This window comes from Gorilla gorilla, chromosome 7 (assembly GCF_029281585.2).
Source record: "Gorilla gorilla gorilla isolate KB3781 chromosome 7, NHGRI_mGorGor1-v2.1_pri, whole genome shotgun sequence".
Taxonomy (NCBI): domain Eukaryota; kingdom Metazoa; phylum Chordata; class Mammalia; order Primates; family Hominidae; genus Gorilla; species Gorilla gorilla.
The window spans coordinates 126,946,345-126,969,244 of record NC_073231.2 but is presented as its reverse complement, the minus strand read 5'-3'; the positions used below and the strand labels follow the sequence as shown (position 1 = coordinate 126,969,244).

The window sequence follows — 22,900 nt, the reverse complement described above, 5'->3', positions numbered from 1 at the left end:
CCGTCTCTACTAAAAATACAAAAAATTAGCCGGGCACAGTGGCGAGCACCTGTAGTCCCTGCTACTCGGGAGGCTGAGGCAGGAGAATGGCGTAAACCCGGGAGGCGGAGCTTGCAGTGAGCCGAGATAGCGCCACTGCAGTCCGGCCTGGGCGAAAGAGCGAGACTCCATCTCAAACAAACAAACAAACAAACAAAGATGGGAAAACAAGACCTTACTGCAAAAATGAAACCTGATGAAACCCCTGTATTTGACCAGAGTACTCAAAGAAGTAGCCTGGAGTCGGAATACAGCTAGATTTTCTCCAGCCATTTCCCCAACGCGTCCTGGAGGAGACCTGTTTTGAGACCTGCTTGTACTGCTGACTTAAATAGAGGTGTGCGTGTGTGTGTGTTTTAAGATACGGGGTCAGCTGACAAGAGACTGGAGTTGTGAACCCTGAACAATTTATGAAATCTTTTGAGCATATAAAGAAATCTGGGGACTATGATGTTGCAGTTGTGGAAGATGCAACTCTAGGACAGATTGTTGCTACAGCAACTCTGATAATAGAACACAAATTCATCCATTCCTGTTCTAAGAGAGGAAGAATAGAAGATGTTATCATTAGTGATGAATGCAGAGAAAAGCAGCTTGGCAAGTTGTTATTACCAACCCTTACTTTGCTAAGCTAGAAACTGAACTGTTAGAAGATTTCCCTTGAATTTCTACCACAAAATGTTGGTTTGTATAAAAAGTCTGGATATATTGTATCTGAGGAAAACCGCACAGGCTGGAGGTTTCTAAACTAAAAATCTTTTTTAGAAAATTGTTAAAGGAGCTAATGCTATAAGTCTATACTCTTCTTAGAGTTAAAATAATGTGTTGCTGCAGCCCAGTAACCTCCATAAGTACTGGACTGAAAAAAAAAACAAAACACGGCAATACTACAAGTATAATGACATTTAGAAGATAATTTTGGGCTGGTGGGATGTATGTGAATTTAGATTACAAATGAATATTATAAAGGGAATGATTTTCAACCAAAGGAATATATTTTTAGCTTGAATCTTTTATTGAATGTATTTCTCTGAAGTTTGGCTTCATGGGAGTCAAGATTATGGGTAATAAAGAGTCATAAGACTGCTGTCTGTATTGCTCATTTTTAAAAAGTGTATGTTGAATAAGGCTGTTTCTTATCACATGCAAAAAATTAAATATTTTTGTTTCAAAGAAACATATCTCAATACACTTAGGGCTATATCATTTCCCACATATTAAGTGAGGATGGATAAATTAGTTATTACAACTAAACATAGCACAGTCCAACATGTGTTGATACTAATGCAGGCAAACTTGTTCAGCCTTTTAAAGAAGCGTAGAAGAAATGAAAATGCTTCATTTGACAAGATTCAAAGTAAAATAATTTAAAAGTTTTACTAGAAGTTTGTATAGTTCTATGTAGATAAAAAACACGATTTTTCTTATTTGTGAAATATAGTTATTCATTTGTTAAAAATACCAAAGAGCAATTATATTGGGACATCTAAGGTACTTTTTAACAGTGAATTAGCAAATCTCAGCATATGTATTTCAACCCCAGTGTTTCTTTTCATGGGCATCTGAAGCCTCTGTTCTGAGTAACACTTTTGTCAAAAATGTAATATCAATGAGTGGAATACAATATTTAAAAACGTATTGATATTGTTTGTAGGCTACACCCAAATCTCATGTTGAATTGTAATCCCCTGTATTGGAGGTGGGGTCTGGAGGGAGGTGATTGGATGTTGGGGCCAGATCCCTTATGAATTACTAATCCCTCATGAATTAGTAATTACATTCTCCATTCACCTTCAAGTATCCTGAGGCACCTTTTGTCACCTGCTCTCTATACTTGGAATATCTGGCTGTAATCAAACTTCTGCAATGTCCGAACATCTTTCGGGATATAATTCAAGTGTTCCTGTATTTTGCATGATGATTTCTTCGAGGTTCTCAACCAGAAGTAATCCATATCCTTTTTCCAAACAATTTTAATTTCATGCATTTGATTCATACTTTTTTTTCCTTCTCAAGTTTGTGAGCAAATATCACTAGAAAGAAGACTCTTGAATAGGAACTCTTTTCTTTCTAGTGATATTTTTTTCATCTCTGTATTCCCCATCAGGCTTACAACAATGCTTTTATAAAAGCAGAGAGATGAAAATTAATGCAATATAAAAATGGTGCTTTTTCTTTGTGTAACTAATAACTATACTTCTGTAGGAAATTGTAATTCATAGTGATTTTTGCAATTATTGTCCTAATACAATCTTAACAACAAACCTGGAGGAAGGAATTAATAGCATGGACATTTGGTAGATGAAGAAATTGGAGGTCAGAGAGGCTGGTTGGTAGGAGACTTGGGTTTTCAACCAAAGCCAGACCCACAGGGTGAAGATGTTGGATTACTTCCCTCCACATTTCCTCTCACCCTACTCATTCCCCAACACAAAAACACTCATTCTATTCCACTCTCTGTCAACTGCACTTATACTTGGTGGACACTTATTCTTCATCTTACAACTATAATCAAGCTTTCAACTTTATCCATGAAATTACTCTAAGTATTAAAACATCATAAAAACATTTATATGAATAAGTATGAGATTACTATTAATGGCTAAGAGGCATCATATGCTAGGATTTTATTTCCTTTCTTATACACAATGCTATGATTCCTGGAGCACTCGAAAGAAATTTGTTTTACCATTAATGTCCAAAGGACTGTTTTTTTTATGCCCAACACTTACTTAAAAGTTATGTTTGCTTTATATTTGAATCATGACGTTTTTTGAATATCTCTTTCTTCATTCTGTTGATTTCTATTGTCTTTTAAGGACATTATTTGCATTTACCAAATCTTCAGCTTTCCATGTTTTAAATGACTTTCTACTTTATTCAACCCCACATTTTTTTCTTAAAATATTTCACTCCTTTTCCCATAACATCATCTTTCTACATCAATCTGAGTTATTGGGTCTGACAGGAATTATCCTGAAAGCTACGTTCCTTTAATGCTAAATTTGACCTGCTGTAACATGGATCTGATATCTTCGAATTTTTGTTTATATTCCTGATTTTTTTAGTCTATATTTAAGTAACTTCCTGAGACAAGAGTGATTGAAAAGTAAACTTCATGAATCATGAATGCCTTTATGCCACACTCACACTTGATTCATAATTCATGGATATAGAATTTCAAGATTGAAAATATTTTTTCTCATAAATCTGAAGAAATTTTTTCATCTACTTCCACATCTAGTATTATTGATGAAGATCATAATATTAGCCTGATTAATGCTTCTTTGGTAGTGATTTTTTTTTATTTTAGTCTGCAAAATTTTAGAAGCTTTTCTTAATTTTTGGTGTTTGGATAAATAATCAGAATGTACACAGGGATGTGTGTCTTTTTTTAATTTGTGGTCTCTTAAGAGACTCATTGATAGCACTTTTTCCTATGCAGATTCTCAGTCAATAGACTTTTTTTTTAAAGTCTAGTTATAGGCCACAGTATTATGGCATCTTTAGAGAATGCACTTTAATATCAGAGTCCAGTGGCTTCTTAACATTTAGACAAAATTAGGAGGATATAATGCTGCTGCACTGGGACAACCTATTCTACCCCTCACAGTGACAGAGTATCTCCCTAGAGCAGCCAAGGGGGATACCAGCCAACTTGACATGGAGAATTTGCTCCTGAGTAAAAGCAAGAGAGAGCTGAGCAATTGTCGGTTTTATCATCACAAAGTTATCAATAATATAAATTACTCCACGTCCCCTGGGGCAAAGGAACAGGTAAAAGGAAGCTTTGAGTAACAGTAAATTTTTTTTTTCTTAGAAAAAAATATCACAAATAGGAAAGAAGTGTTCCTTACTAACAGACCTGAGGTGGGTTCTTGAATCTGAAGTGTGTTCTGTATTAACTGTGGGAAATTTTTCTATAATTTAATAAATCTTTCATTTTTGTTTTCTTCATTTTTTTCTTTCTGTGCCTTTTATTTACAGTATACTGACTAATAGGACTATTTCTATTTATTCTAATATTTTTATGTATATTCCATGTCTATTTTTTGCTTCATACTTTGGAAATTTCATTGACTTTTTGCAATCCTCCTATTGAATGTTTTCAAACTGTCATAGTTTAAATCATTAAGATCTTTTTTTTATTCTGGTGGTTTGTTTTTTATGATGCACTATATTTTTAAACACATCTGAGTGTTAATTTCTACCAGCACTAGTATAGAACAGAACATACCTCACATGTCTAAAACATACCAAAATTATGACCATTCCACACAATTTAGTCTTCCTCTCGTGTTTGCTATTTTAATGAGAGGCTGTCAGATTGGTTTTCAATGCAGTTATCTCCATCTCATCTCTTCGACTGTCTCATTTTTAAGGGACACCTTTCCTAACTTCTGTAGCAAAGCTTACTTCATCTTTGCACTTTTCACGACATCAGTTTCTCATTTGTCTTCTTGATGATTTCATTGGTTGTCTCTGCCACTAGATATAAAGGCAGAAACTACACCTATTTTTGTTCACCATGTATAATGCCTGTGACTTGACAGACAACACACAGTCATTAAATATCTGTGAATGAATAAAAGAATCTATGCATGCATACATAATTATGATATCTCATTGCTATGAAATCTTAGAGGCCAGGTTATGTCAAGGAAAGGTGCATTGCAATGAAACCTACTTATGATTTTGTTAATATTTTAGTTTAAATTATCCCTTCTAGGAATTTGTATTTGAGTTTTAAATGACTTAGAAGTGGTTACTTGTAAATATTTTTTATCTGTAATGAGATTATGTTGGAAATTAGCTGTGTTAATTTTTTAAAAATATACTTTATTTTTAGAGCATTTTTAAGTTTACAAAATAAATTGAAAGGAAGGTACAGAGATTTTTCATATGCTCCTACCCCCACATAGTCACAGCTTCCCCCATTACCAGCATCCCCTATTGCAGTAGTATATTTGTTATAACTGATTAACTTAAATTGACACATTACCAGTCAACATCCATAGTTTACATTTAGGGTTCATTCTTGGTGCTGTACATTCTGTCGGTTTAGGAAATTCATAATAACACGAATTCACCATTTGAATGTCATACAGATCAATTTCACAGCTCTAAAATTCCTCTTTGCTATGCCTCTCCATTCCTCTCTCTCCACTAAGCCCTGGCAACCACTGATCTTTTTACTGTCTCCATAGTATTACCTTTTCCAGAATGTCACATAGTTGGAATTATACAGTATATTAGTCTTTTGGATTGGTTTCTTTCATTTATTATCATATTCATTTAAGTTTTCACCATGTGTTTTCATGACTTGATAGCTATATTTTTTTTAATGCCAAGCAATATTCCATGATCAGGATGTACCACAGTTTATTCATTCACTTACCAAAGGATATGTTGGTTGCTTCCAAGTTTTGGTGATTATGAATAAAGCTGCTAGAAATATCTGTATGCATGCTTTCATGCGGACTTAGTCTTTATCTCCTTTGGGTAAATACCAATTATCACAATTTCTGAAACATATGGTATGAGTATGTTTAGCTTTGGAAGAAACCTCCAAACTGTCTCCCAAAGTGGCTGTAGCATTTTGCATTTCCACCAGCCACGAATGTGTGTTGCTTTTGGTTCACATCCTTGTCAGTATTTGGTGATATCAGTGTTCTGGATTTTGGCCATTCTAATAGGTGTGTATTGGTATCTAATTGTTGTTTTAATTTGCATTTCCATGATGACATATGAGGCAGAACATCTTTCGTTTGCTTATTTTCATTCATATATCTTTTTTGGTGAGGTATCTGTTAAAATCTTTGGTCATTTTTAAATCAGGTCATTTGTTTCTTATTTTTGTATTTTTAATTTTTATTGTTACGCCAACCTCTATGCCTATATATTATCTCCTACCACTATTTAAGAAGTAGACTATATGCTGTTAAGAGGAAGAAACAATAATAGCTACTAAGTAAATATATATTTGAGGTGATGTTGAAAAGTGTTATGGAGTAAAACAAAACAGCACAAAGGACAGGTTTTGCTGTTGTTGTGTTTAGTTAGTTAGTTTTTATATTGAGTGGTCAGGGAAGGTGTCTCTGTAAAGATATCATTTGTACAGAGATCAGAAGGAAGGGGGCAAGCCATGTAGCCATCTAGTTTTAAAGTATTTTGGACAGCTTTTAAAAAATAATTGCAAAGACCATAAAATAGAAACAAATTTGACATGGTAGGGGAACGTTAATACCTTCCTGTATGGCTGAAGCAAAATGATTAAGGAAAAAAATAATAGACGAGTTTAGGGCAGTGGCAAGGATTCATATCATGTGTGCCTTTGGAAAGGGTTTTGAGTTTTATTCTGAATGAAATGGGAAACCACTAAATATCATTTTATACACCAAGCACTATTAAGCCTTGAAGATGTAAAATTATATTTCTAAGGAGCTGACAATTCAATATTGGAGAGAGGCATGTAGTTAAAACAGTATTATATGTGATGAAATACTATGCAGAGGAAATTTTCAGGGAGCAACAACGAAGTCCATCTATCCCATCAGAGGATGTCATAACTTAGAAAGAAGTAGAGATGTGGGAACAATCTCATCCATCTTTCTTTGTTCCTCAGAGTTCTGATTTTTAATGGGCTCCAAGAATAGGTCTCGGAGTCTTGGGATTCTTGGGTCAATCTTGGGAGGATAGCCAGAGCTTATTTACAGAGACCTAGAAAGACTTAGAATAAATTGCTGCTACAGTGCTGGTAACCTGAGTCTTCATGTGTTCTCCTGGTTACATCATCCCTATTCCCTGACCTTCTGCCATCTTGGAAAAATCTATTTGACTGAGCTTTTTCTACAGTTTTTCTGATTAGCATTTCATATCTCTACTAACTCTAGTTGCTCCCTTTATTCAGAAGCAGTCTTTCAATGGGGCTCTCTATCAATGTCCAATCAGGGAAATAGAAATCACTGAAGGTATTTCAGGCAGAAGGGGATTTAATATAGGGTATCATTTACAAAATATTAGAATGGCTGAAGAAACAAAAGAGGAAAGCTGATGTTACACAGAAGTCTGTAGCCACAGGGAGCCTCTATTTTCACTACAGATTCCAGGAGCTGGCATTCTCCATGACACTCTTATAGATGCTGCTGCTGCTGCTGTTGATTAGGAAACTATAAGGCCACATACCTGTCAATGCTGCTGCCAGTAATTGAAATGTCATCTACCTTCCCCAGGCCTTCTAATCCCATGTAAGTGCTTCCCGCTCATCTAATATAAATGTAACTGGCAAGTAAGGTGATCAATTCATCCTCATTTGCCAAGGAATTTTCAAGTTTTAGCAGTGAAAATCTTACATTCCTGGAAACCCAGGCAAACTAGTCCTGTTGATATGTAATTGGCAAAGGAAACCAGGAAATGTAGTTTTCCAGTTTCCAGTCTCAGCAGTACAAAGAGAGTAAAGAAAAGTTGCTCTGGGGCTGAGTACCAGCAACAGTTCTCTAACATAGTTGCTTTAAAGAAAATACAGATGACTTACAACCAATATGCCACCCCTACTTAAATGTGAGAATACCCGTTATTCAGAACTCCTGTAGTTACTATGATGATTGACCACTGACCATGAATAGGCCAGACTTTGAGTCTAGGATTTTTGTAAGATTAAGATGATTATTATATAGCACATATTCAATAAAAGGTCGAAGTTACTATTTATAAATACACAGTAGTAATATGTTACTATTACTACTGCTACTACTAACAGTAACAATAGTAACTAATGAGCAAAAAGAGGTTGTAAAGAGAATAATAAAATTGAGGACAAGCATGGAAAAAGAATAACGAAAACATTCACTAGTTGACTTCTCTAGTTTCAAAGGGCAGAGCATATATTTTGTGACTATTCTCATTCCTCCCAAAATGTACTCCCAGACATTTCTAATGCCTCCCAAAGGAGGAAGTAAACCCATTTTCCTGGTATAATTGTGGCTATGGGGCTTGGCTTATTTAAAGAGCCAAGAACTACCTCACTCCTATCCCTGCCCAATTGCTCTTGCTATGCTAAAAAGGCAAGGAACACTCCACTGTCAAAACACACAATAAAGCAAAGACTAAATATCATTTTAAACATTAAAGAATGTCATGCAAGTTTTTGGCACCAAGAGGAATTCACTACATGTTCATGGGGAGCAGAATCTTTGCTTGGCTATGATTTTGCTTGCATGGCTTTCAAAAAGTTCCATAAAATGCATTTAGATTTTATGCCATGATTTTGGATTATCAAGTAAACATTTAATAATAAGACTGGTAATAAAGCACCCTTCAGGCAGGATGGTGAAATCTAGAAATGGCTTCCCTAACACTGAAGAGCAGAGAGCAACTCCAGACCTCTGTGTTTCTCACAAAATTGTGTAGAGAGGGCTTTCAGAAATCTGAGACTACAGCCCAAAGTTCATCCCCTAACAGAGCTTTCATCATGTGTTCTTGTTTACAGTCCTGTATTCTGGCTGCCAGACAGGGCACTCACAGCTTTCTAACCTGAATGTACAGACACTGCATGTTTATCCATCCTGGGGCTCTGACATCTGATGCCCAGCTGTGCTTAAGCCAGAAGAATGGACTCCAGAGGCATGGCTCCAGTGACTGCTCCCAGGGAGGGACACAAATCCCTCACAGATGACAGAGGAGGGAGGCTCCAGGGAAAGGCAGCTGAGGCTGCAAGGAAGTTCAGTAAGGAAAATTTTTGCTCTGTGTGCACGTATGATTTGGGGGTTGTAGAAAGAGCTAAGGTATTGCTAATGGACCATTCATTTTTCAGAGCAGAAAATGGCAGAGTTGTGTATTTTTTTAATGACATGTTACATTTGCTCTCCCATGCCCTTATGTGGAATGTACATCTACATGCGCCGTCTTTGACTCTTTCACAGTAACGCTCTTTTTAACTCTCCTCATTCATACATTCATTCATTTCATTCATTCATCTACTTATTCACCCCCTTTTTGATATTAAATGCTTGGACTGTGTCAGGCACTGTGCTAGGAACTAGGAACACAAGAAATAAAAGAAAGCATTTATTCAAGGGGATTTCTTCTCTCTTCCATGGTCAACAGCAAGCATGTAATTCAAATGCATTTTGAAAAGCACATATAGTGGTTCAATATATTAAAAGCCACTATGAGAAGGCCTACATTTTTCCTGATATCCGGTCCAAGGGTAAGCATGTTCATTCTTAGACCCTCTGAGACTAATAGACGTGGCTTTTGATACACTGGTGGAGTTGAGGGTGAAGAAAGGCACAAATGAGAGACAGTGGTCAGAAGAGAGAAACAGTTACTTCCCATGGGCCAGATATTTTACCAAACACTCTGCTGATGAGTGAAACATTGGCCTAGGTTTAACTTGTGGTCAACTAAATTGTGATTACATCCACCATCACAACATTTGGGGAATTTTTTACAAGCCATGTCAAAAATGTTTACCTCTCTCTTGCACTTTCTCAACTGATTTAAACACACACACACACAAACACACACAAACACAAATGCTGAATTTTATGTATATATTTTTCTTGTTGAATTTTGTCCTATTGGTTAAATTCAATATCTAAATCTGGTGAAATCATTAGGAATGTTGCTTTTGTCATCTATTATTGTAACTACTCCACCCAGCTTTATGTCTTTTGAACATTTCACAATCATCCCTTCTTTCTCTTTTTCTCTGTGCAATCCACCTGCCACATGGCAACCAGAGTGATCTTCCTAAAGTAAAACAACAACAACAACAAACCAATCTTCTTTTTCTCCCACCCACATACAGTTTTAATGTGGAAAATGTCCTAGTGTGGAATCAAGGGTTTCAAAATTTCCCCCTTATTTGCCTCTTCTTCAACTCTTGACACTAATTCTCCCTTACTTCCAAGTGGACTGAACTACTTAGAAGCTCTCAGAACTCAGCATACACACGCTGTCTACCTACTTGCCCCAATCTTCCTTTTAGGATGCACTTTTCTTTTTAATCATCCTTAAAAAACACTATTCTTCTTTCAAGCATCTGCCATATTGCACCTTCACTGGGAAGCCTTTTTTTGGAAACACCCACATCCGCATCCTCTCCTTCAGGCTAGTGTTTCATTCTCTGTGTTTTCATGGTAATTTACAGGTACTCTAATATGCCACTTGTAACATCTGTTAAAACTCAGCTTGTCAACTCTATAATGCTCATACAGTCACCTAGGTATTCTGGTAAGATGCAGATTCTGATTCAGTTGTTCTGAGATGGTGAGATCTGAAAGTCTGGATTTCTAGTAAGTTCCTAGGTTATGCATGCTGATGCTACTATCACAGGCCACTTTGAGCAGGAAGAATATAACTCTTTGTATATGTTTCCTTTCTCAACTGTGAACTGCTTGAAATTAGAGCCTGTGACTTACTCATCTTTGAATCTTTAGGTCCCAACACACGTATGAAGATGAAAAACATTTTAGATGAATTGATTTTGTGTTATTATCCAATAGTTATTTGTTGTTTTGTTTTGTTTTTGACATCAAACAGTTTTGAGATTCAGAAAATTTCTGCTTTGGAGTATCTTCTTTGTTTTGTCTTTTTTTGATTTTAACTTTTAAATTTGGGGGTACATGTGAGGGGTTGTTACATAGATAAACACATGTCACAGGGATTTGTTGCATATGTTATTTCATCACCCAGGTATAGTTTTTTAAAACGTTGAGCAGAGCTAAAAGAAACTAATCTTCATGTTGACATTTATATGATTCAACATTTCATTCAAAATTACTTGGCCTTTACATTTTTGACTCAGAAAGGCTGAAAACTAATTGCTGAAAGGGGAGCTCTACACAGCACCTTTTCTGATGTTTGCTGAGGTCTAGCAAAGGTTGCAAAAATAACTTGGCTACAAATACTAATATTTATGTTAGGATACTTGCATAAACTTTACAGAAATCACTTTCACATACATATTTCTTTCAATGTTCATTTACAACCACTGTGTAAGATAAAGAGTGTATATGTTAAGGACACACAGATTCACTAGTTTTGATGCCTGACTCTGCAATTTACCAGCTGTGTGATCTTGGGAAATTTACATAAAATCTTTTAGCTTCTATTTACCATTTGTAAAATGGAGATAGTAATAGTTTTTCTGCCTCATAGGGTTTATTGAAAATAAATGTGTTAATATGCATGAGGTTCTTAGACCAGTGCTTGCATGTATTCAGTGTTACGTAAGTATGGGCCATTATTATTTACTTATTTACTCAAAATATTTGAGCCCCTGCTCTATGTCATACACTGTGGTCTATGCTGGAACTACAGTGATGCATAAGATAATACATCTCATCTCAAGGAGCACATTGCCTTACAAAATCAGACAATAACAAAGTAAACAAACAAATATATAGTTAAAAATTGAAATACGTGCTGTATAGTAGCCGTATCAGGGCCATATCACAGAGCAGAAAGGAGAATGGAAAGCTAGTTAAATAAGGTAGTCAGGATCAGAAAAGCCATCCCTACCAACGGGACTTTGAATTTAAGACCTGAAGGAGATTAAGCCAGTCAGGGATGAGCAGAAGTGAGAACATTCCAGGCAACAGAAACAGCCTTTGCAAAGACCTGAAGTAGGAAATACATGACCATAACCCTCTTCTATGGGATGAAATTGAAGCAAAGTGAGGTTAAATGTTTTGCCCATTGTTAAATTCTAACCTCCATCAAAGTGGAGATCACAACCCAAATTCCTGATTAATATGGCTCTTATAATTATACCATGTTATGGACCCACAACATGGAAGGAAAAACAAAGCAAGTGGCCAGCTATTTGTTCATGAGATTGGTTCAGCCACTTCCCAGTCCGAAAGGATTATATATTTAAACCAGCCTTGTCAATTATATGTAGAGATGGATAGGGGATGACAGGAAAGCCCCGGTCTTCTTCAAAAAGCTGTCCAGAAAAAACCTGAAATATTCTTAATTCTCATTTAAACATGTTTCCATAGTGTATTAGCTGGTTTTCACTAGGTTATGCAAAAATAAATCACTCCAACATTAAAATTATAATGTTAAAAAATTTTTATTTCTTGCTTGCCTTGCATTTTGATGATGATTTTGTTGTTGCTCTGTTCATCCCAGGGCGCAGCTGAAGGAATTAGACCCTATGGGACATTCTGGCCTATTAGCTAATGGAAAAGAATGAGGGCATAGCCATGCAATGGCTTCCTGCAAAGAAGAATTTCATACCACTTTCACTCATGCAAGGAAAAGTAGCTTGGCCAAAATCAATTTGATGGCCAAATGCAACATGAACAAGGTAGAAATTGGAGGGGATATATAATATTCTCCCAACGGGATGCAACAAACATATAGAACAATAATATGATCTACCACATGTACTAAACAGAGACATTCAAAATGTGTTTCATTTGAATTTAGAATAATTCAACAGCTATTGCAATATTGAGATACGCGAAGTGCTTATTATCAGAGTTTTGAGAGGAATTTTATTCAACTTGATCTGCATATTTATTCACCAATTATTGACTGCTGCTATAGGCGAGAATCTATATATTTCTTCTTTACTCTTAAATCTATACTTCTCTATATGAAAAATGAAAAACCCTATTTGGAAGGGGGAACTAATGGGACTGAGGCAAAGGTTTGTTTGCAAACCATATGTAGAGAAAACGAAAGAAATCATGTTCTTAAAAAAACATTTTATTATAATAAAATATAGAGATGGAGTCTTGTTATGTTGCCTAGGCTGGTCTCCAGCTAAACCCAAGCAATCCTCCTACCTCAGCCTCCCAAAGTCCATGAGCATGAACCACCACACCCAGGCAGGAATGATATCCTTTGCCTTAGTTATAACATGAAAAACATATGATTAAATTTTAGCTATTGTTTACACCAACATGGAGAGCCTTCTCTTTTTCTCTCTTTCTGCTTTCTTCCAGAATCTCTGCTCAGTACCTGCATTGGTAACAGTATCCTAGTTTGAACATAAGAAAACATAGTTGCTCATTAGCTATCTCACATAAGCCAAGGACTAAATATTATAAAGTATGCTACAAAATTGGAAATGGTGGAAGCAGCAGCTTTCCAAATGCACATGATTCAGAAGAGCTGAAAGGTTTTTAATAACCCTCTACAAATATATTTTTCAGTAAGACATAAATTGAGGACACAAGGAAACTTACTTTTAGGTTGGTGTCTTAGAGACCCAAAGGATGATAGTACTGAGTGTGAATCTTATGCTATGGGACAAATCTGATGTAAAGAAAAAAGAATATTTTAATTTTGTCTTATTTTCTAATTTTCAATAATACACTGCAAAGAAAGGTAACTTTCCTGAGATTAACCCCTTTGCTAGACAGAGCTAGAGACTTTAACTTAATGCAATTAATCTATAATTCCTGAAGTCATATTCCCTGGTATATGCAGGACTGATATATTTAGCTGGCCACACTGATACGTTAACTACTATACACCAGTAGTTAAAATTGTGAAATACTTCCATGTTTGTTAGTGAAAAGCTGTTCCCTGAACCTCCTCCCTGTTGATAAATGTTTTTGAAATTCACCCCTGTTGAAGCATTGGTGGTTATGATCAAGTTGGAACATTGGGGTAAGGAAAAGATCTGGGGTTCAAAGAGTAAAGTTTGAGCCTCAGCTCTGCCACTGATTTCGAGATTCAGTACATAGCCTCTTATCTTCTCACTATTTTTCCTTATTAAAAAAAATTGAAAATGGCAATAACAACTTTTTTGCCTACCTCATAGGACTGATTGACAATCAAATGAGTGCCAACCATAACAACAGATAACCTGTAGGAGGCTTATTATGCATCAGAAATTCTAAGTGCTTTACATCCTTACCTCCCCTCACCCCATACTCAACACTATATGGGAGAAGTTATTACCACTCCTATTTTTTAGGTGAAGAAACTAAGATTGTGAAAGTGCACCTTACCAAGGTTATACAGATGGGATTTGGTAGAGCTAGGGCTCAATCCAAGATCACTCTGACTCCAGGGTTTATCTAATTAGTAGAACATTAGGAAGGGTATTAAAAACGCAAGATTTTCTCACGCTTTTACTTTCAAGAACCAACATTTGGATGAAGGTAACCATGGTCATAGTCTTGATTGCCAGGTAATATTATCCCTTTAAAAAATCTGATTCTGGCCTCCCCTAAAAAATTCCAAAGTAAAAAATCCAATTTCTTGCTCCATAGACCACATGTCTTACGTCAGCCTTCTAAAACACATGTGATAGCTCTGTTAACAAGATCAGGACACACAAATGTTTTTGATCAGGTTTCCCAATATCTGTGCTTCTCTGATGACAAAACATGCTATAGTCATTTTCCAAGGCTTGGTAAGATTCTCTCTGGTCAACTGTGCTGGAAGGAGGAGGGCTCATCTGGCAACATCTGTGCACTTAACGGAAAGAAAGTGGCCTTAAGCATTGAGCCCATATGTTTACTCAGCAGTTGGTTTGTCTCCCCATCTGGAAAAAGATTGAGGGCAAGCAGAGTCTCTGACCTTGAAATAGGGTAGTAGGCAATAAACCCATGCTGACCACAGACTCCCAATAACCATTTTGAAATAAACCAGGAAAAATGGCAGAGAATTCTCGGCAAAGCTTAGCTTAGACTAGGGCCTATCTTTGAGAAAAAAAAAATCCCCATTATGGCTACTTTATGTAATAGTAATCTGTTCTTGAGTTTTGTACTTTTCTTCACATTCCATGATGCATACTACTCTAGAGTCTTCTTCCCCTATGAATGGGTACTTATGCTCTCATATTCTTTCCCTAACCTTGTATATAAACATATTCTCAAGAAAGGACTTTATTTATGTTATATGACCTCATTCAGCCTATTTTACACTCTGTTACCTCATGCAAAGTTTCTAAAGGTAAGCATCAAATGTAAAGAATAAAGAAAAAAAGGAGTACCTGAATACATAAAGCACTTTAAAATAACTGTGTTGTATTCAGTGCTTGAAATTCCCTTACTTTCCCTTCTGCTTCTCTCAAGGATGAACCGCAACTATTGAATCACACATGATGCCTTCCCTGAACCCCACTGAAGCCTGCTCTTTTGTGCTCCCATAGTGCTAGGCACATTTTTCACATTGTTACTATTTGCTTAAATAGTAACATGGCCACAAATGAGGCCCATTCATCTGTGAGGTCCTGAAGGACAGGAATCAAGACTTTTGTTAAAATCTCTGAATGGCTGATTATTAGTTCACGCCTCATACATAAAAAACACTTCATGAATATTTGGAGAGTGATTATGGGGTATGCACTGGAAGTAAGCACAAATGCTTATATGTCCTCCTTAGTTTAAAAAGTAGATTTGCCATTATTTAACAATTGTGATACTTCACATGAAAATCTATAGTCCTGATTTTTTGAGGAGGAAAAAGAATGACCTGAAGACTTTGAAATTTTGGGTTTGATATGGTTTGGCTGTGTCCCCACCCAAGTCTCATCTTGAATTGTAACTCTAACAATTCCCATGTCGTGGGGGGAACCCAGTGGGAGGTGATTGAATTATGAGGATACTGTTCTTGTGATAGTGAATGAGCTTCAGTACATCTGATGGTTTTAAAAATGGGAGTTTCCCGGCACAAACTCTCTCTTTGCCTGCTGCCATCCACATAAGATGTGACTTTTCTCCTTCTTGCCTTCCACAATGATTGTGAGGCCTCCCCAGCCACATGGCACTGTAAGTCCATTAAACCTCTTTTTCTTCCCAGTCTCAGGTATGTGTTTATCAGCAGCATGAAAAAGGACTAATACAGTATATTGGTACCAGTAGAGTGGGGTGCTGCTGAAAAGATAACCAAATATGTGGAGGCGTCTTCAGAACTGAGTAACAGGCAGAAGTTGGAACAATTTGGAGGGCTCAGAAGAAGACAGGAAAATGTGGGAACTTCCTAGAGACTTGCTGAATGGCTTTGATCAAAATGATGACAGTGATATGGACAATAAAATCCAGCCTGTGGTGGTCTCGGAGATGAGGAAACAAAAAGTTATTAAAAAATAGCAAAAATTCTGACAGAAAAAAATATGTATATATTTGCAAGATTCTAATTTCCCCCCAAACATGTAGGGTTTTCACAAGTAACAAGAATAACACCAATCACCTTCCCCCAGGTAAAAAAAAAAAAAAAAAAAAAAAATGTTCTGCCCTATTTAGATGCGCCATGTACTCTATTAAACCCAGCCTACTTCATTTATTACTTTTAATGACTGACCTTTTAGGCTTTTGATTTTTTCCACTTTTGAAGGAGCTTTATACTATACCAACTAAGCACGACTACGTTACTCACAAATTCCTTTCCTGTATGTTTCAGAATTAGGGTTTGCCCATAGAGAAATTCATGTGAAACCAGGAAGGCTGAAATATGGCAGTTCTTGTGTGTACATTGAACAGGTGGACGTTGGGTCATGCACTGCTGCAGCTCACTGACAGGTCTGCTGACTCATCTTGTTGGCATGGGACAGCAGCCGGAAGCACAGTGCTCCTGGCTGGACTAGTTGTAGAGCAGCTCCTCAGTGAAATATAGCAGCTCTTGAACTTAGTAGCTGGTTGTTGGTGAAAGACCAATGCAGGTTCCAATCTGTCCTCATGGATTCCAGCTCAGGTTCTCAGGCCTCTTGTTAGCTCTCCCATACCTTGTATCCATCTTCCTTCCCTGACTACCAGCCCTGATGACTTCGGGATGCAGCTCTTGAAGCAGAGGCAAAAGACATACTAATTCATAAAGTACTTAGGTAGCTCCCATGCTTGCATAAAGCAAAACTCCTATAATAAGTCACAGTGGTTCTGCTTCTCTGATAGAGCCCTGATAGTAAAACTGCCTCTGCAAAATTATGACAGAGAAATCTGACATAGTTGACTTCATCTTGCTTCTGACTTCCAAGCTGTCCTTGGTCATTCTTGGGCATAGGTCATGGTAACTTTGGGAGAAATTTAGTTTACGGTTTGGCTTGCAAGCCAGGCTGATAATAGTACCTCCCTAAAACTAAACCCCTCCCTGCTCAGGGTTCAAAAACCACCTTTATAAGACTGATAAAAGGGTGTAAGAATAGGATTATGGGAGGAGCCTGAACTCTGCAAAAAGATAGGTATAGTTTCTATAATCCCTTACTGCTCAGGAGTCATGTGGGCCAGAGGTCACAAGATTTTTGACTTCCCCAATTTCTTCTATGGATAACATCACATTATAGAACCTAAGATGGTTTTTTAGAGATATCTTTCAGACTTATCCTGTCTGGATGGTGACTCGTGACTCAGGTGATCCTTTGGCCCTACTCAGATGTGAACTGTGCACATGAGGACTGTTTTCACACCCCTATGATTTCATCTCCAACTAATCAGCAGAACGCATTCTCTAGCCCCATGCCCACCACATTGTCCAGAAAAACCCCAGCCTCCAAGCTTTTGGGAGATTGACTTGAATGATAATTCCGGTTCTCCCACATGGACTGGCCTTGGGACAATTAAACTCTTTTTTTACTACAATGCTGTGTCTCAGTGACTTGATTTAGTCTGTACAGCAGGCAGGAAGAATCCATTGGGTGATTACAACACATCTACCACAATCCTAAATCAGCATTAATAATCATGATAGTTGGATCCCCACTTCATAATTCAAATATAGGATAATAATGATAATAGCAGGAACAACTAACATTTATATATTATACTTTACAAAGTAATTTTACATATATTATCTCATTAATGCGCAAAAGAAATCCTCCATGGTATTTTAAACAACTTCTTCTGACAGTTGATGAAATTGAGATTTCCAAAGTCAAAGTGATGTGCCAAAGGTTAATAGCTAGACTGAACCAGTGCCATGGTCAAACACTGAAGACAGTTGGCAAAATTGTACAATCCTGCATCCAGCTGAGAATTTTAGATCTCCTCTCTACCACATGTTACCCTTGGAGATATATTTCTTATGGAACTGTTGTAAAAATTAAATGAAATAACACATGTAATATACTTGGAAAAGTATCCTGATTATAGTAATGACTCAAAAAATTAATTATTATTATCTGTTGTAGTAATATTAATGGCAAAAGAAGAAGCTGATTCAAAATGTAAATTAGCAAATAAATATTTTAAATAGCTAAGACAAAAAGTAACAAAGAAGGGTCTACTTGCCATATCACTATGGACCAGTTGTTTAATTTGTATAATCCTTGTTTTTGTGATCTGTAAGTGGGAATGACGCTATTACCCTATCACTTTTATCATCCTGGTTCTCAATTACTCCATTTCACACTTTCTTTTCTTTTCCTTCTTTCTAATCTTGTTTAATCTCGTTTCACATATAGTAATTACTGACATCTTTTTCATTCCTTCTGGAACCCTAGATCATTGCTGTCTGAATCATCAACTAGTATTTCCCCCACAGATCTCACTTTTTCTATTTTTCTCTCACAAGATTGCCAGGGAAACTTTTTCTTTCCTTTTAAAAATATAGATTTAACATATTCACCTCCAACCCTTCAGAGTAACCAAAAATTTTTAGGCACCTCCACCCTATGCTGTATTCGCCAAGGTGGCAATAACTTTTACTGATGCATCACACAGGACCACAAAGACAGAGCTTGCCTTGGAGAAGTAGGATGAGCATTCAGTAGCTGGCTTTGACTAGTGCCTGTGGCTCTGCCCTTGATGCCATTTGCCCTTAATTTCTACAATGAGATTTTAGTACTTTTCCCTAGCAGTGTTACCTCCAGTACAATTGCTATTGCTTTTAATTCTCATTACAATGCTGCTAACAAGTCACATGACAAAAAGAATACCTCATCTACCCCATGGTAGTTTAGCCTAGCCAGCTTCTTCCCAATTCAGCTCATGCCCCAGAACACACGCATGCTTCCAACCCTCCCAAAGATCAGGAGCTCCCAGAATCCCATTAGAGCTCCTTCCAGCCTTAGATTCCCCTGCTTTCCTTTGGCATTGGGCCATCTTTTACTTTGACATTTAGAATTTCTTTTCCTTTTTAAATGAGTTCCATTTTTGCTTTGTGCAGTGTAAAGCCTTCTGTTTCCAATAGATTTTCTTTTGTCAATCATCCACTTCAAAATATTCTTTTCAGCTTTCACTTTATTTCCTTTCATCTTCTCATTCACAAATCACAAAGGGTGTTTTATATTAGTTATTTTTAAAGTATAATCCAGTCCACTCTCTTTGTCAATGTACAGCTGTATCTCCTCTGATTGCACTTTGCTTTATGATACTTCACACATCCTGCGTTTTCGGAGGTTCATGGCAACTTTGTGTCAATCAAGACTATGAGTGCCATTATTTCAACAGCATGTGCTCACTTCATGTCTCTATGTCACCTTTGGATAATTCTTGAAATATTTCAAACTTTTTCAATATTATTTTATCTGTTAAGGTGATCTGTGATTAGTGATCTTTGTTGTTACTGTTATAATTGTCTTGGGATTTCACAAACTGCATCCACATAAAATGGCAAACTTAGTAAATGTTGTGTGTGTTCTGATTAGTCCATTAGCTGGCCATTTTCCTGCCTCTCTCCCACTCCTTGAGCCTTCCTATGCCCTGAGACATAGCAATATTGAAATTAGGCCATTGAATAACCTTGCAATGACCTCTAAGTGTTCAAGTGAAAAAGAGTCACAAGTCTTTCACTTTAAATCAAAAGCTAGAAATGATTAAGCTTAGTAAGAAAAGCATGAGAAACGCCAAGAGAGGATGAAAACTAGGCCTCTTTTGCTAAACACTTAGCCAAGTTACAAATGCAAAGGAAAAGATTTTGAAGGGAATTAAAAGTGCTACACCAGTGAACACACGAACAAGAAAGAAAAACAGTCTTATTATTAATATGGAGAAAGTTTTCATGGTCAGAATAGAAGGTCAAACAGCCACAGCATTTCCTTAAGCCAAAGTCTAATCTAGAGCAAGGCTCTAACTCTTCAATTCTATGAAGGCTGAGAGAAGTGAAGAAGCTTTAGAAAAAAATGTTTGCAGCTAAGAGAGGCTGTTTCATGAGGTTTAAGGAAAGAAGTTGTCCCTATAACATAAAAGTGCAAGGTCAAGCAGAAAGTGCTGATGTAAAAACTGCAACAAACTATCCAGAAAATTTAGCTAAGATCACCGATGAAGGTAGCTACCTTAAACAACAGATTTTCTTTCCTTTCTTTTTTTTATTTTTTATTTGATTTTACTATTATTATACTTTAAGTTTTAGGGTACATGTGCACAATGTTCAGGTTAGTTACATATGTATACATGTGCCATGCTGGTGTGCTGCACCCATTAACTCATCATTTAGCATTAGGTATATCTCCTAATGCTATCCCTTCCCCTCCCCCCACCCCACAACAGTCCCCAGAGTGTGATGTTCCCCTTCCTGTGTCCATGTGTTCTCATTGTTCAATTCCCACCTATTAGTGAGAACATGCGGTGTTTGGTTTTTTGTCCTTGTGATAGTTCACTGAGAATGATGATTTCCAATTTCATCCATGTCCCTACAAAGGACATGAACTCATCCTTCTTTATGGTTGCATAGTATTCCACGGTGTATATGTGCCACATTTTCTTAATCCAGTCTATCATTGTTGGACATTTGGGTTGGTTCCAAGTCTTTGCTATTGTGAATAGTGCCAAAATAAACATACATGTGCATGTGTCTTTATAGCAGCATGATTTATAGTCCTTTGGGTATATACCCAGTAATGGGATGGCTGGGTCAAATGGTATTTCTAGTTCTAGATCCCTGAGGAATCGCCACACTGACTTCCACCATGGTTGAATTAGTTTACAGTCCCACCAACAGTATAAAAGTGTTCCTATTTCTCCACATCCTCTCTAGCACTTATTGTTTCCTGACTTTTTAATGATTGCCATTCTAACTAGTGTGAGATGGTATCTCATTGTGGTTTTGATTTGCATTTCTCTGATGGCCAGTGATGATAAGCATTTTTTCATGTGTTTTTTGGCTGCATAAATGTCTTCTTTTGAGAAGTGTTTGTTCATGTCCTTCGCCCACTTTTTGATGGGGTTGTTTTTTTCTTGTAAATTTGTTTGAGTTCATTGTAGATTCTGGATATTAGCCCTTTGTCAGATGAGTAGGTTGCAAAAATTTTCTCCCATTTTGTAGGTTGCCTGTTCACTCTGATGGTAGTTTCTTTTGCTGTGCAGAAGCTCTTTAGTTTAATTAGATCCCATTTGTCAATTTTAGCTTTTGTTGCCATTGCTTTTGGTGTTTTAGACATGAAGTCCTTGCCCATGCCTATGTCCTGAATGGTAATGCCTAGGTTTTCTTCTAGGGTTTTTATGGTTTTAGGTCTGACATTGAAGTCTTTAATCCATCTTGAATTAATTTTTGTATAAGGTGTAAGGAAGGGATCCAGTTTCAGCTTTCTACATATGGCTAGCCAGTTTTCCCAGCACCATTTATTAAATAGGGAATCCTTTCCCCATGGCTTGTTTTTCTCAGGTTTGCCAAAGATCAGATAGTTGTAGGTATGTGGCATTATTTCTGAGGGCTCTGTTCTGTTCCATTGATCTATATCTCTGTTTTGGTACCAGTACCATGCTGTTTTGGTTACTGTAGCCTTGTAGTATAGTTTGAAGTCAGGTAGTGTGATGCCTCCGGCTTTGTTCTTTTGGCTTAGGACTGACTTGGCGATGCGGGCTCTTTTTTGGTTCCATATGAACTTTAAAGTAGTTTTTGTCAATTCTGTGAAGAAAGTCATTGGTAGCTTGATGGGGATGGCATTGAATCTATAAATTACCTTGGGAAGTATGGCCATTTTCACGATATTGATTCTTCCTACCCATGAGCATGGAACGTTCTTCCATTTGTTTGTATCCTCTTTTATTTCCTTGAGCAGTGGTTTGTAGTTCTCCTTGAAGAGGTCCTTCACATCCCTTGTAAGTTGGATTCCTAGGTATTTTATTCTCTTTGAAGCAATTGTGAATGGGAGTTTACTCATGATTTGGCTCTCTGTTTGTCTGTTATTGGTGTGTAAGAATGCTTGTGATTTTTGTACATTGATTTTGTATCCTGAGACTTTGCTGAAGTTGCTTATCAGATTAAGGAGATTTTGGGCTGAGACGATGGGGTTTTCTAGATATACAATCATGTCATCTTCAAACAGGGACAATTTGACTTCCTCTTTTCCTAATTGAATACCCTTTATTTCCTTCTTCTGCCTAATTGCCCTGGCCAGAACTTCCAACACTATGTTGAATAGGAGTGGTGAGAGAGGGCATCCCTGCTTGTGCCAGTTTTCAAAGGGAATGCTTCCAGTTTTTGCCCATTCAGTATGATATTGGCTGTGGATTTGTCATAGATAGCTCTTATTATTTTGAGATACATCCCATCAATACCTAATTTATTGAGAGTTTTTAGCATGAAGGGTTGTGGAATTTTGTCAAAGGCCTATTCTGCATCTATTGAGATAATCATGTGGTTTTTGTCTTTGGTTCTGTTTATATGCTGGATTACATTTATTGATTTGCTTATATTGAACCAGGCTTGCATCCCAGGGATGAAGCCCACTTGATCATGGTGGATAAGCTTTTTGATGTGCTGCTGGATTCAGTTTGCCAGTATTTTATTGAGGATTTTTGCATCAATGTTCATCAAGGATTGGTCTAAAATTCTTTTTTGTGGTTGTGTCTCTGCCCGGCTTAAACAACAGATTTTCAATATAGTTGAGACAGCCTTATATTGGAAGAAGATGCCTTGTAGAAATTTTATAGCTAGAGAGAAATCAATGCTTAGATCCAAAGCTTCAAAGGACAGGTGGACTCGTACACTAGGAGCTAATGCAGCTGGCAACTTT

The 22,900-nt window shown here is 36.9% G+C and overlaps 1 pseudogene; it reads left to right on the top strand.

Annotated features, from left to right (window-relative positions):
* Nucleotides 1-225: 225 nt before the first annotated feature.
* LOC101143030 (glucosamine 6-phosphate N-acetyltransferase-like) lies at nucleotides 226-791 on the top strand (annotated as a pseudogene).
* Nucleotides 792-22,900: the final 22,109 nt, after the last annotated feature.